At 40.3% G+C, this 11,325-nt stretch overlaps 2 pseudogenes; both read right to left on the bottom strand.

Moving 5' to 3' along the window:
• Positions 1–5,078: 5,078 nt before the first annotated feature.
• On the bottom strand, positions 5,079–5,776 carry LOC125366708 (annotated as a pseudogene).
• Positions 5,777–5,901: 125 nt separating this feature from the next.
• Positions 5,902–6,665, bottom strand: LOC125367141 (annotated as a pseudogene).
• Between the last annotated feature and the right edge of the window lie 4,660 nt (positions 6,666–11,325).

Genomic DNA, 11,325 nt, shown 5'->3' on the forward strand with positions numbered 1-11,325 from the left:
TATTTTATCATACACCTCTGATTTATAGATAGGATCAAAATAGGAGACTCTTGAAATCAAGAAGATGAAGTTTCTCTCATCCTAATGGTAGTCATGTTGGGACATGTCTATCATAGTTAAGCCTTTTGCAGGAGTGTACTACTTTAGTTAGAAGAGCTGCCTTTCAGCTGTATAAACACTCAAAGTGATTGTTAGGTTAGCAAGCCAAATATACACAGCAGTCCACCTTATCTGAGGAGAATATGTTCTGAGACCCTCAGTGAACCTGAAATTGGAGATGGCGATATATACTATGTTTTATTTTTCTGCATGTACATTCAATACATCATGACTCTCTGGACAAAGGGATGATTCACATTCTGGGTGAGTCAGAGTGGAACAGTATGAGATTTCATCATGCTAATTTAGAATGATGTGTTATTTAAACCATATGAATGGTTTATTAGTAGAATTTTCCATTTTATATTTTCAGATGGCAGTTGACTGAGAATAGCTGAAATTGCAGAGAGTGAAAACATGGCTAAAGCTGGGAATATGGCCTAGTGGCAAGAGTGCTTGCCTCCTATACATGAAGCCCTGGGTTCGATTCCTCAGCACCACATACATAGAAAATGGCCAGAAGTGGCGCTGTGGCTCAAGTGGCAGAGTGCTAGCCTTGAGCAAAAAGAAGCCAGGGACAGTGCTCAGGCCCTGAGTTCAAGGCCCAGGACTGGCAAAAAAAAAAAAAAAAGAAAAGAAAACATGGCTAAAGGGTCTTACTTCATAAACTCCATTTTTATAAGGGCCTGGTCTTTTAAAGTTCCTGTATCATTTATGGGTGATATCTGAATAATACTGTTGATAGTAAAATAACATGATAATAGCTGTTTGCTTGCTAGATGAAAGTAAGAGTCAGCAGGCCTTTTTATTCCCAACATTAAAATAAATGTGGCTGTTGGATGTTTCTGAGAGTAATTTGTGCTGATCACTTTTACACATTTACAGCTGATAGCTCTAAAACTCACTGTTGACTTTACTCTTTGTGAATGAGGAATCTACTGGTAGGGCAATGTGACATTTCATTCAGATCAACAATGAAACCAATTTTTTTAGGTAGGAGGAATCTTTGTTATTAAAATTTTCTCTTCCTTTTCTTTCTGTTCCCTTTTTCTTTTTTGGTGACATTGGGGTCTGAATGCAGGACTTCATACTTCTAGGCTGGTTCTCTACCACTTGAAACATACTTCTAGCTCTGTGTTTTGCTAGTTGCTCTGGGACAGAGTCTCATTTCCTACCTCAGGCTTGCATCTGAGATACAATCCACCTACATTTCCCCTAGTGAGTGGGATAACAGGTGCATCCATTGTGTCTAGCCTTTCTCCATGGAGATGGAGTCTCATGGACTTGTCTGCCTATGTCTGTCTGAAACTATGGTCCTTCTCATCTCTAATCTCAGCCACCCACAGGCACTTGCCACTGCACTGAGCCAGGAGTTGAGAAAAGATTTGGAAAACTTTCCTTCCCAGGCCTCCTAAGTAGCTAATGGGTGTGAGACACTGACACTAGGCTTTAGCATTTCTTTTTCTTTTTGGTTTTGTTTTGTTTCATGCTAGTCCTGGGACTTGAACTAAGGGCTTGAGCACTGTCTCTCAGCTTTTTGCTCAAGGCTAGCATTCTACCATTGAGCCACAGTTCTACTTTCAGGTTTTTTGGTGGCTAACTGGAAATGAGAGTCTTGTGGATTTTTTTGCCCAGCCTGGCTTTGAACCTCAATCCTCAGATCTCAGCCTCCTGAGCAGATAGTGTAGGTGTGAGCCATTGGCACATGGACAGCATTCCATTTTCTTTGATTTACTCTAAAGAGTATTTTGACTTACATATTAAAATTAAGGGAAGATGGGGCTGGGGATATGGCCTAGTGGCAAGAGTGCTTGCCTTGTATACACGAGGCCCTGGGTTCAATTCCCCAGCACCACATATACAGAAAACAGCCAGAAGTGGCGCTGTGGCTCAAGTGGAAGAGTGCTAGCCTTGAGCAAAAAGAAGCCAGGGACAGTGCTCAGGCCCTGAGTCCAAGCCCCAGGACTGGCCAAAAAAAATAAATAAATAAAATTAAGGGAAGAGTTACTATGCTATATGTGCGTGTATATATGTATATATACATATAAATATGTGTGATTTATCTAAGTAAAGATAAAATGTAATTCTTTATTGTGGAAACCATATATTTGTCACATTAGTTGTCGATGTAATCTACAGAAATACGTAGAATATTTGTCAAGTTAGCCTTACCCTGAAAGAAACTAACAGTCTGAGAACAGTTATTTGCCTATCCCTTTGACTTTTTCAGGTGTCGGTGGCTCATGCCTGTAATCCTAGCTACTCAGGAGGCTCAGACCTGAGGATCATGGTTCAAAGCCAGCCTGGGCATGAAAGTTGGTAAGACTCTTATCACCAATTAAGCATCAAAAAAGCCAGAAGTGGGCTGGGGATATAGCCTAGTGGCAAGAGTGCCTGCCTCGGATACATGAGGCCCTAGGTTCGATTCCCCAGCACCACATATACAGAAAACGGCCAGAAGCGGCGCTGTGGCTCAAGTGGCAGAGTGCTAGCCTTGAGCAGGAAGAAGCCAGGGACAGTGCTCAGGCCCTGAGTCCAAGGCCCAGGACTGGCCAAAAAAAAAAAAAAAGCCAGAAGTGGGGCTGTGGATCAAGTGGTAGAATGCTAGCCTTGAGCAAAAAAGCTCAGAAACAGTGCCCAGGCTCTGAGTTCAAGCCCCAGGACAGGCAGAAGAAAAAAAGTCACAATTCTAAAGTATAAGTACTAATGGAGCAAAACCTTGATTCATTCAGCAGTCAAAATGTAAATTCTAAGTACAATATAATTCAAATGGAGAGGGTTCATTTCATCATTGGTGTGCTGAAAATAAGCACATGACTTACTAGAATCAAAGAACAATGTGTGCCTTGACTACAAAAAATCTTATAATCAATACTTGAACGTAGTTCCCTGTGAAATAAGTTAGTCTCTGTTTTTTGGGTCTCTAAGGAAAATGAGTGTAAGATCTGGCTCGCTGTAGAATTCTTTGCTCTCTATGCACACACAGATACATATGCACACACTCAAGTAATACATATATGTAATACATATAATGGGTATATATGTATTTAGTATATTTAATACATAGAATACATGGGATATAGTTACACCTTGAATACATATGTAAGTGATACAGATATGTACATAAACTACATGTTTATATATAATATATACATGTTCAACAATTCTAAAAATGTAAACACTGATGTTTATGATACACACATAATATACACGACTACATATATGTAACTTGAATTTGAGGTCATTTACTTCTATGCCATTATTTCTCCCTTCTCAAATCGTGCTGTCTTGTCCCATTTACTACAGCTTTACCAAGTGCAAACAGTCATTAATTTTGTTCCCTCAAGTCCAAAGTTGCAAGCAAGAGAGTTCTGTTAGTCACTGAATGAAACCTAAGGCAAACCTGTTAGGACTCATATACTTACATTGGATTTTTCATTGTATATTACAGATTTTTATATTTAAATTAATCTCTTACTAAGAATATAGAAAATTATCAAACCTGGGTCCACAAAGCATACTTGATGAGAGGCAGAGTTATCTATGTATGTCTTAAGTCTGAGCTCTACCTTGATTTTCCAGGCCTTAGAATCCTTTAAACTGAGAAGTATTTACAATTTTGGAGACTATGCTCCTTTGTCCAGAACAAGAGGGGCTGAAATTTATCTCAGAGAGCAGACTGTTCTTTTTTGTTGTTTCGTTTTTGTTCTTGGGCCAGTCCTGGGGCTCATGACTATAATCCTAGCTATTTAAGAGGCTGGATCTAAGAATTGCGCCTCAAAGCCAGCCTGGATAGGAAAGTGCCTTGAAACTCTTTTTTTTTTTTTTGCCAGTCCTGGGCTTGAACTCTGGGCCTGGGCACTGTCCCTGGGCTCGTTTTGCTCAAGTCTAGCACTCAGCCACTTGAGCTATAGCACCACTTTCGGTTTTCTGGTGGCTAATTGGAGATAACAGTCTGGCGAACTTTCCTGCCCAGGCTGGTTTCAAACCAATCCTTAGATCTCAGCCTCCTAAGTAACTAGAATTACAGCTGTGAGCCATTGGTGCCCTGCTATAAACAGACTTCTTTTGTTTGTTTGTTGATTTTGTTGTTGCTGGTTACGAGGCTTGAACTCTTGGCCTGAGTGCTGTCCTTGATCTTTTGTTCAAGGCTAGCACTCTGCCACTTTGCCCCACAGCTCCCCTTCCCCCTTGAGATTCATTTCCAATTAACCAGCAAAAAGTCACAACTGGATGTGTGGTTCAAGTAGTAGAGTACTAGACTTAGCACAAAAGCTCAGGAACAATGCCCAGGCCCTGAGTTCAAACCCAGAACCAGCACATAAGCAAACACAAAAAGATCCAGGAACATGGGAATTATAGTGTTCTGCATAATAAAACAAACACTTGCCTTTGGAAAATTATGATTTCCTTATGATAACATTTCCTTCTTAACATGGTTTTTGTGTTTTCTATCCTTAAAAGTTCTTTATTACTCTTACAAATGTATATGTGTCCTGTGTTCTCTTGTTTAAACTAAGATGAAAGTACCTGGCAATAAGTACTCAATAAAAGTTAATTATTATTGATGATAAAATACTGTATTTCCCCAGGTCATATAGAATAGAGATTCAGACTATTCATATTTCATCATGAAGGGAAGTGAAATCTTACAAGGCAGAGACAGCTGATATATCTTGAGTTATAGATTACTACAGAACATAACTGCAATATTCTCTAATGAATGCTAAGTAGTTGGAAGTTATTGGTTAAGGATTCCTGCCTGCAAGTTGGGGCTGAGGGACAAAGGAAAGCATTGAAGGTGGAGAAAATTCAGGGAATCAGAAAGGACTATGGGAAAAATGGAGAAGAAACCAGGCTTCCATTTATTAGAATTTTGTTTCTTCTCTTAGCTCAACTGCTTTGTCTTTTCTTCTCCAAACTTCTCCCTCTTTTTTTTTAATTGCACCATCATCATTTTTATTTAAAATTCTTTGATTCTTTTTTTTTACCATTTCATATTCTTTTATTCTTTCTTGTTTACATTCAGAATAAAAGTCAGCATTAGCATCTGGCACTGTTTTTGTAATTTTTTGAATAAAGTCACATTTGTAAGAGATCTCCTCTACAAACTGCACCATACTACACACTAAAGGTTGGACTAAGACGCACACATGGGCCCGACTGTTAGACTTCAGTCTTTCCACAGCTTTTGCATCTAATTTGGCGTCTTCAGAACTAGATGCTTCACTAAGCAAACTTGTTTCTGGATCAGCAGGCCAATACGAAATCCGGTTAACTCCAGAATTTACGATCATCTTCAAACAAGTAGAACATGGTTTTCTGGAAAAATAAAGATCACAGTTTTTCAGCGCTGATCCGTGTTTTATAAGAGCAATTTACCCAGCATGTAACTCTTCACTAGAACAATGTAAACCAACAATTTTCATGTTTTTCACCACCACAAGACCAGTTTTCTTCACCTGGTTTTTGTCAGCAGATACTTTATTCACCCCTTCATTATCTCCCAAGGGTCCATACTTTTCCTCTTCATTTTTCAGTCATGCTGCCAGTCTGGGTGCTGACTGACCGCCCAGCCCCCGCGCTCTCCAGATTTTGCATCTGTCCAGCTTCTTTCATCCCAAGCCTCGCTGCCCCTGCTGCCCAGGAAACCTCTCCGGGCCAGTCATGATCCTGACCTAGCCTCCGCCCGGCAGCTGACAAGGGCCGTGATTCTTATTTCTGATGTAATAGAGGCCATGTCATTAAGTAAAAGTCTCTTGATTCTTATTTCCAATGGCACACAGAGACAGTAAGTGAAATTCACCCACTGATCTGTTTGGCTGACAGCCTCCTGTCCCTCTCTTCAGCAATGGTGGGACAGATCTCCTTTCCTCAGGGAAGAGAAATCCATGGTTTATTGCCTTTGCCAAGAACAAAGATGTTAGAAAGTCGAGTGGCAAAGCTGTTGCCATTGGCATCTTTCACATGAACCACAACAAAAGAACCTGGGTGTCTCTCTCTATTGGTAATCACACCAGTTCTTCCCAAGTTAGCACCTTTGGTCACCATACACAAGTTGAAATCTGCCAGTCTCCAAATCGATTTGAATGGTGTCATTGACCTTAATGAAGGGATCTGGGTAGCCAGTGGTTTGAACATCATGAGTTCACCAGATGAGGAATTCCTTTTGTGCCCACAAAGATCTTTCTCACTTTGCACAACTTGTACGTGGCCTCCTCAGCTGTAATGCAGTGAACAGCAAAGCAACCCTTGGTATCATAGATCAGACAGGAATCCTCCCCCGTCTTGCCAATGCTAATGACATCCATAAAACCAGCAGGGTAGGTGATATCAGTTCTGACTGCCATCAATCTCAATGAAATGCTGCATGCAGATTTTCTTGACTTCATCTTCTCTCAAGGCATACTTAAGCCTGTTCCTTAGGAAAATATGACAGGCAGACATTCTCTCAGCTTGTGGGGACTGGTGGACGGACAAGGAGCAAACACACCGGCCAGTTTGTCCAACATCCAGTGCTTGGGAGTGGCTACCCACTCCAGATGCTTCTTGGGACCACAAGCCATGGCTGCGCTAGGAATGGAAAGAACCCTCTCCCTCTTCTTAATGGAGGATGTGTGTCTGTGTGTGTGTGTGTGTGTGTGTGTGTGTGTAAGTGCACACATGTGTATGTGCCTACACTGAGGCTTGAACTCATGTCCCTTAGCTTTTTCATTTAAGACTGGCAATTTACCACTTGAACCACATTTCTACTTCCAGCTTTTTAGTGATTAATTGAAGTATGAGCCTAGCAAACTTTCCTGCCTAGGCTGGCTTTGAACTGTGATCCTCAGACTCCTGAATAGCCAGGAATACACTGGCACATGGCTAGGTAGAGGCCTTTAAGGTTAGTTACAAGAAGATACAAACTAACTGATTGAAGTAGTACTCATTCCCAGGGATATTAATAATTTAGCTGGGATTTATTTTTAATTTAGCTCTTAAAGGACCACCTGCAGGGCTTGTATGGGGAACAAAAATGAGCAAAACAGCTTGATCCAAGATCACAGAGTCCAGTAAGGACTGTGTGAAAATTCAAGTTTGGACCTTTCTTTCTATATGTTTATCTAAGATAGAGTTCTACTCTGTAGCCTACACTGGCTTTGAATTCATTGTCCTACTTCTAACTTCTAGTGTTGAGATTACAAGTATGTCCCATCCCCTGCTCTGGTTTCATTTTTTTAAGTAAATTTCATGTGGAGTTGGATGTGGTAGCGCATGCTTGTAATCCCAGCTACGTGGAGGTACAAATTGGAAAACGGCAGTGGGAGGCTGACATGGACACAAGTACAAGACCCTATCTGAAAAGAAAACAAAAAGTAAAAAGGACTAGCAATGTGGCTCAAGTGATTGAGACCTTGAGTTTATTTCCCCCATAGGAAAAAGGGGAAAAAAGGAGGAAGAGGAAGAGGAGGGGAGGGGAAAGGGGAGGGGGAGGAGGAATCAAAGCCAAACAAAACATGTTGGAAGGCCAGCTTTAGCTTGATAGTTTATAACTCAGAAATTAAATCATATCTACCTGGATTATTCAGTAGCCAGGTGAAACCTGTCTATACGTGGGTCCTCTGGCTCTTCTTGTTTAGGGAGGAAAAGGCAGGAGAACAAGAGATAAGTAATTTTTCAGGGCCACAAGTGGTTCCTGGGAAGGCTCTTGTTTCATCTGTGGAAACGGCCCGGCTGCCAGGTCAGTGGGCTCTGGTTTCAGATTTCTGTTTGGCATACCTATTTACTTGCTACAGAATCTTGGACAAAGTCACTAAAGCTCTCTAGTTTATTCAACTGCCTAATGTGGATGATGCTTACCCATCAGGCTATTGAGAAGACTCAGAGAGGGATCACAAAAATGCCTGCCTCATGACACAGTACCAAGTACAGTCAATCCAAGGCTGTTTGACTCCTGAACATGTCAATCATTATGAGAAGGAACACAGACACTCTCCCCTTCAGTGAGGAAAGGAATATTTAAAACAAACAGATAAATAAGCATCCAGTAAAATGGAGAAATATTATGTATTCATTTAACAAGTGGCCCCTTAGTTGTATGGAACTCTTAAAGCAACCCATTATTATGCTGACTTGGGCATGTTTTGCTTTTTTTTCTTCCCTGAATGTGAGTGTAAGGTTTGGTACAGGTGTGGAAACGAATGAACATTTTGCTATTCCCCTTTGAGATTTAGGGACTACATCTGTAAAGTGGAGATGCGATGGGTATATTTTGTGCAGCTAACACATACTACAATATAAGCAAATATTATGATCAAGGAAGCTCTTAAAACTTGGAAATCTGGGGCTGGGGATGTGGCCTAGTGGCAAGAGAGCTTGCCTCGTATACATGAGGCCCTGGGTTCGATTCCCCAGCACCACATATACAGAAAACGGCCAGAAGTGGTGCTGTGGCTCAAGTGGCAGAGTGCTAGCCTTGAGCAAAAAGAAGCCAGGGACAGTGCTCAGGCCCTGAGTCCAAGAACCAAGACTGGCCAAAAAAAAAAGAGTCCTTAGACCTGATGGCAGTCCATTTGTTTTGTCCCTCTAGCCTCTTCTCTTCAGCTCTAGGACAATTTTCTTTACTTTTCTGCATCCATTATTCCTTATAATACAGGGATCTCTCTTTCTCTAGAATTAAATTAGCCAGGGGATGTGAACACTCTGTGAGTGATAGCTCTTTTAATTGCCATCACCTTTCTCCAGTGTAGCTTGAAATCACCTATTTGTCTCAATTTCAATCCACCAGCTCTTTGTTCAGACTTCAGACTATTCTTGCCTGGACTTCTTTAGTCATCTCCTTGCTGATCTCATCCCCAAATCATTCATACTGCTGCTAAGATAATTTTTTTCTTATTTATTGTCAAAGTGGTGTACAGAGAAGTTACAGTTTCATATGTTAGGCCTTGGGTACATTTCTTGTACTGTTTGTTACCTCCTCCCTCATTCCTCCCTCCCCTTCCACTTTCCCTCCCCCCACCCCCCATGAGTTGTTCAGTTTGTTTACACCAAATGGTTTTGCATGCTAAGGTAATTTTTCTACAACCATTTACTCAACAATGTGAGAAACTTGTAACCTTCCCATGACATTTGTCTTTTTGTTAAAATTATTACTTATATGAGAAAAAGTATTCTTTTCTGTCAAGCTAAAGTGTATTTAGTAGTGTGTATTGATAGTTCCTGGAATCATTTGCTTTATTTACTTCAATTATAGCTATTACCTGTACTGCTTGTTACCAGCTGGCCATGTTAGAGAGATAACTCTTTTTTTTTTTTTTTTTGGCCAGTCGTGGGCCTTGGACTCAGGGCCTGAGCACTGTCCCTGGCTTCTTCCCGCTCAAGGCTAGCACTCTGCCACTTGAGCCACAGCGCCGCTTCTGGCCGTTTTCTGTATATGTGGTGCTGGGGAATCGAACCTAGGGCCTCGTGTATCCGAGGCAGGCACTCTTGCCACTAGGCTATATCCCCAGCCCCGAGAGATAACTCTTGTGCTAAAGAAGTTAAAAGAAATAATAAACTGGAATTGCTAAGTGAAAAAAAAATAAAAGTAAGCCTTTGACAGCAATTAAAGAATAGCCCTTTTCTAACCTTGGTAATCAATTAGACTATGAGTCTAACTCCTTGACAAGGAGGAAAGGAAGTTTGGATTGGGATAAAAGCCTAGCAAACCGCCTTGCATGGTGCACCTGCCTAGCTCTGAGTATAGTAATGGTATTTCACCTTTTTGCACAAAAGTAAATTGCCTTGACAAAATCTATATCTCTGTGTGTCTCTTCATTTCTGACACCAGAGGGTCGCACATTTCTAACACTTATACACCATAAAATGCACCCATTTCAAAAAGTTCTGTTAATTTTGGCAAGTGTGTACAATGGTACAACTACCACTACAATCAAGATACAGACTACTCTCCCTTATATCCCCGTACCTGACAACTACTTGTCAGATTTCTGTCAGTATGATTTCTTAGGACTTTTTATGCATAAATGTTATCCATTATTGTTTCTAACTCAACCTTCTAAATTTAGATTTACAGAAAAATTACAAAGCTCTGCACATGATGCACAAGAAAGAGAGAGGCATTTTAAACAAGTTATGAAATCAAGGAGCAAAAAAAAAAAAACAACTAGAAATAAGTAGGGTTTTAGGAATGAAGATAAGGATTTTAGATAGGCGGGGAATGAGGTGTTGTGGGCCTGCCCATGCTAATATAATAATATTGGCCTGTCAATCACTTAGGGCTAGAGATAAAGTCTGAGGAGTTATACTTCACAAAGACACAGCTGGAAAAAAGACTATAGAGCAAGATGACCAGAAAGTTGCAAGTCAAACTGAAGTCAAGCAAATCCCTTTCTGATGGTATCAAGTTTATAGTGACTAAGCACAAGCATTGAACTTTATTAATAAATAGGGAACTGGAAATTTGATACAATGCAGTGATTCTCACAATGATGTGTAGTAAACTATATTTATAGTAAAATTTTCTAATGCTTGATACACCATGTTTTCTGTCAAACATGTAGAATTTGGAATAGTTTCCGATCTCAAAAGCATTTGAAAACTGGTTGCTCTCTTAAACTTCAAACAGCGTGATCATTTGGAATATGGTAGAATAAAGTATTGTGTTTTTGTAAGCAGAGGCGACCATCAGTGGGAGATGAATCTCTATGATTTTATCACCAGACATTTTCATCCCCTTAAATTTGTACATGTAGTTCACCTTGTCTACAATACATGACTGTAAGCATGGCAATAACTCTAAACTATGTGTTGTAAACTACACTCTAATTACTAATGAGAAATGTTCCATGACTTTTAAAGCCTTTTGTCAGAACACTAAGAGACATCAGTTATAAAGATGTAGGAAAATGAAAACATAGAAAAGTTGAATATTTAACACTCTATAGTTTGAAATGTTAGACCCACTAAACATTAAAGTGGGATTTTTTTTGGCCAGTCCTGGGGCTTGAACTCAGGGCCTGGGCACTGTCCCTGAGCTGCTTCTTTTGCTCAAGGCTAGTGTTCTACCACTTGAGTCACAGCGCCACTTCTGGCTTTTTCTGTGTATTTGTTATGGAGGAATTAAATCCAGGGCTTCATGCATGCAAGGCAAACACTCTACCACATTCCCCACCTTAAAGTGAGTTTTTTTTTATTGTAAAAAATAAAACTTAGTTTGAATAGTGCCTGACTCTTTCTTACATA

This window comes from Perognathus longimembris, chromosome 18 (genome assembly GCF_023159225.1).
Source record: "Perognathus longimembris pacificus isolate PPM17 chromosome 18, ASM2315922v1, whole genome shotgun sequence".
In the NCBI taxonomy this organism is placed as follows: Eukaryota; Metazoa; Chordata; class Mammalia; order Rodentia; family Heteromyidae; genus Perognathus; species Perognathus longimembris.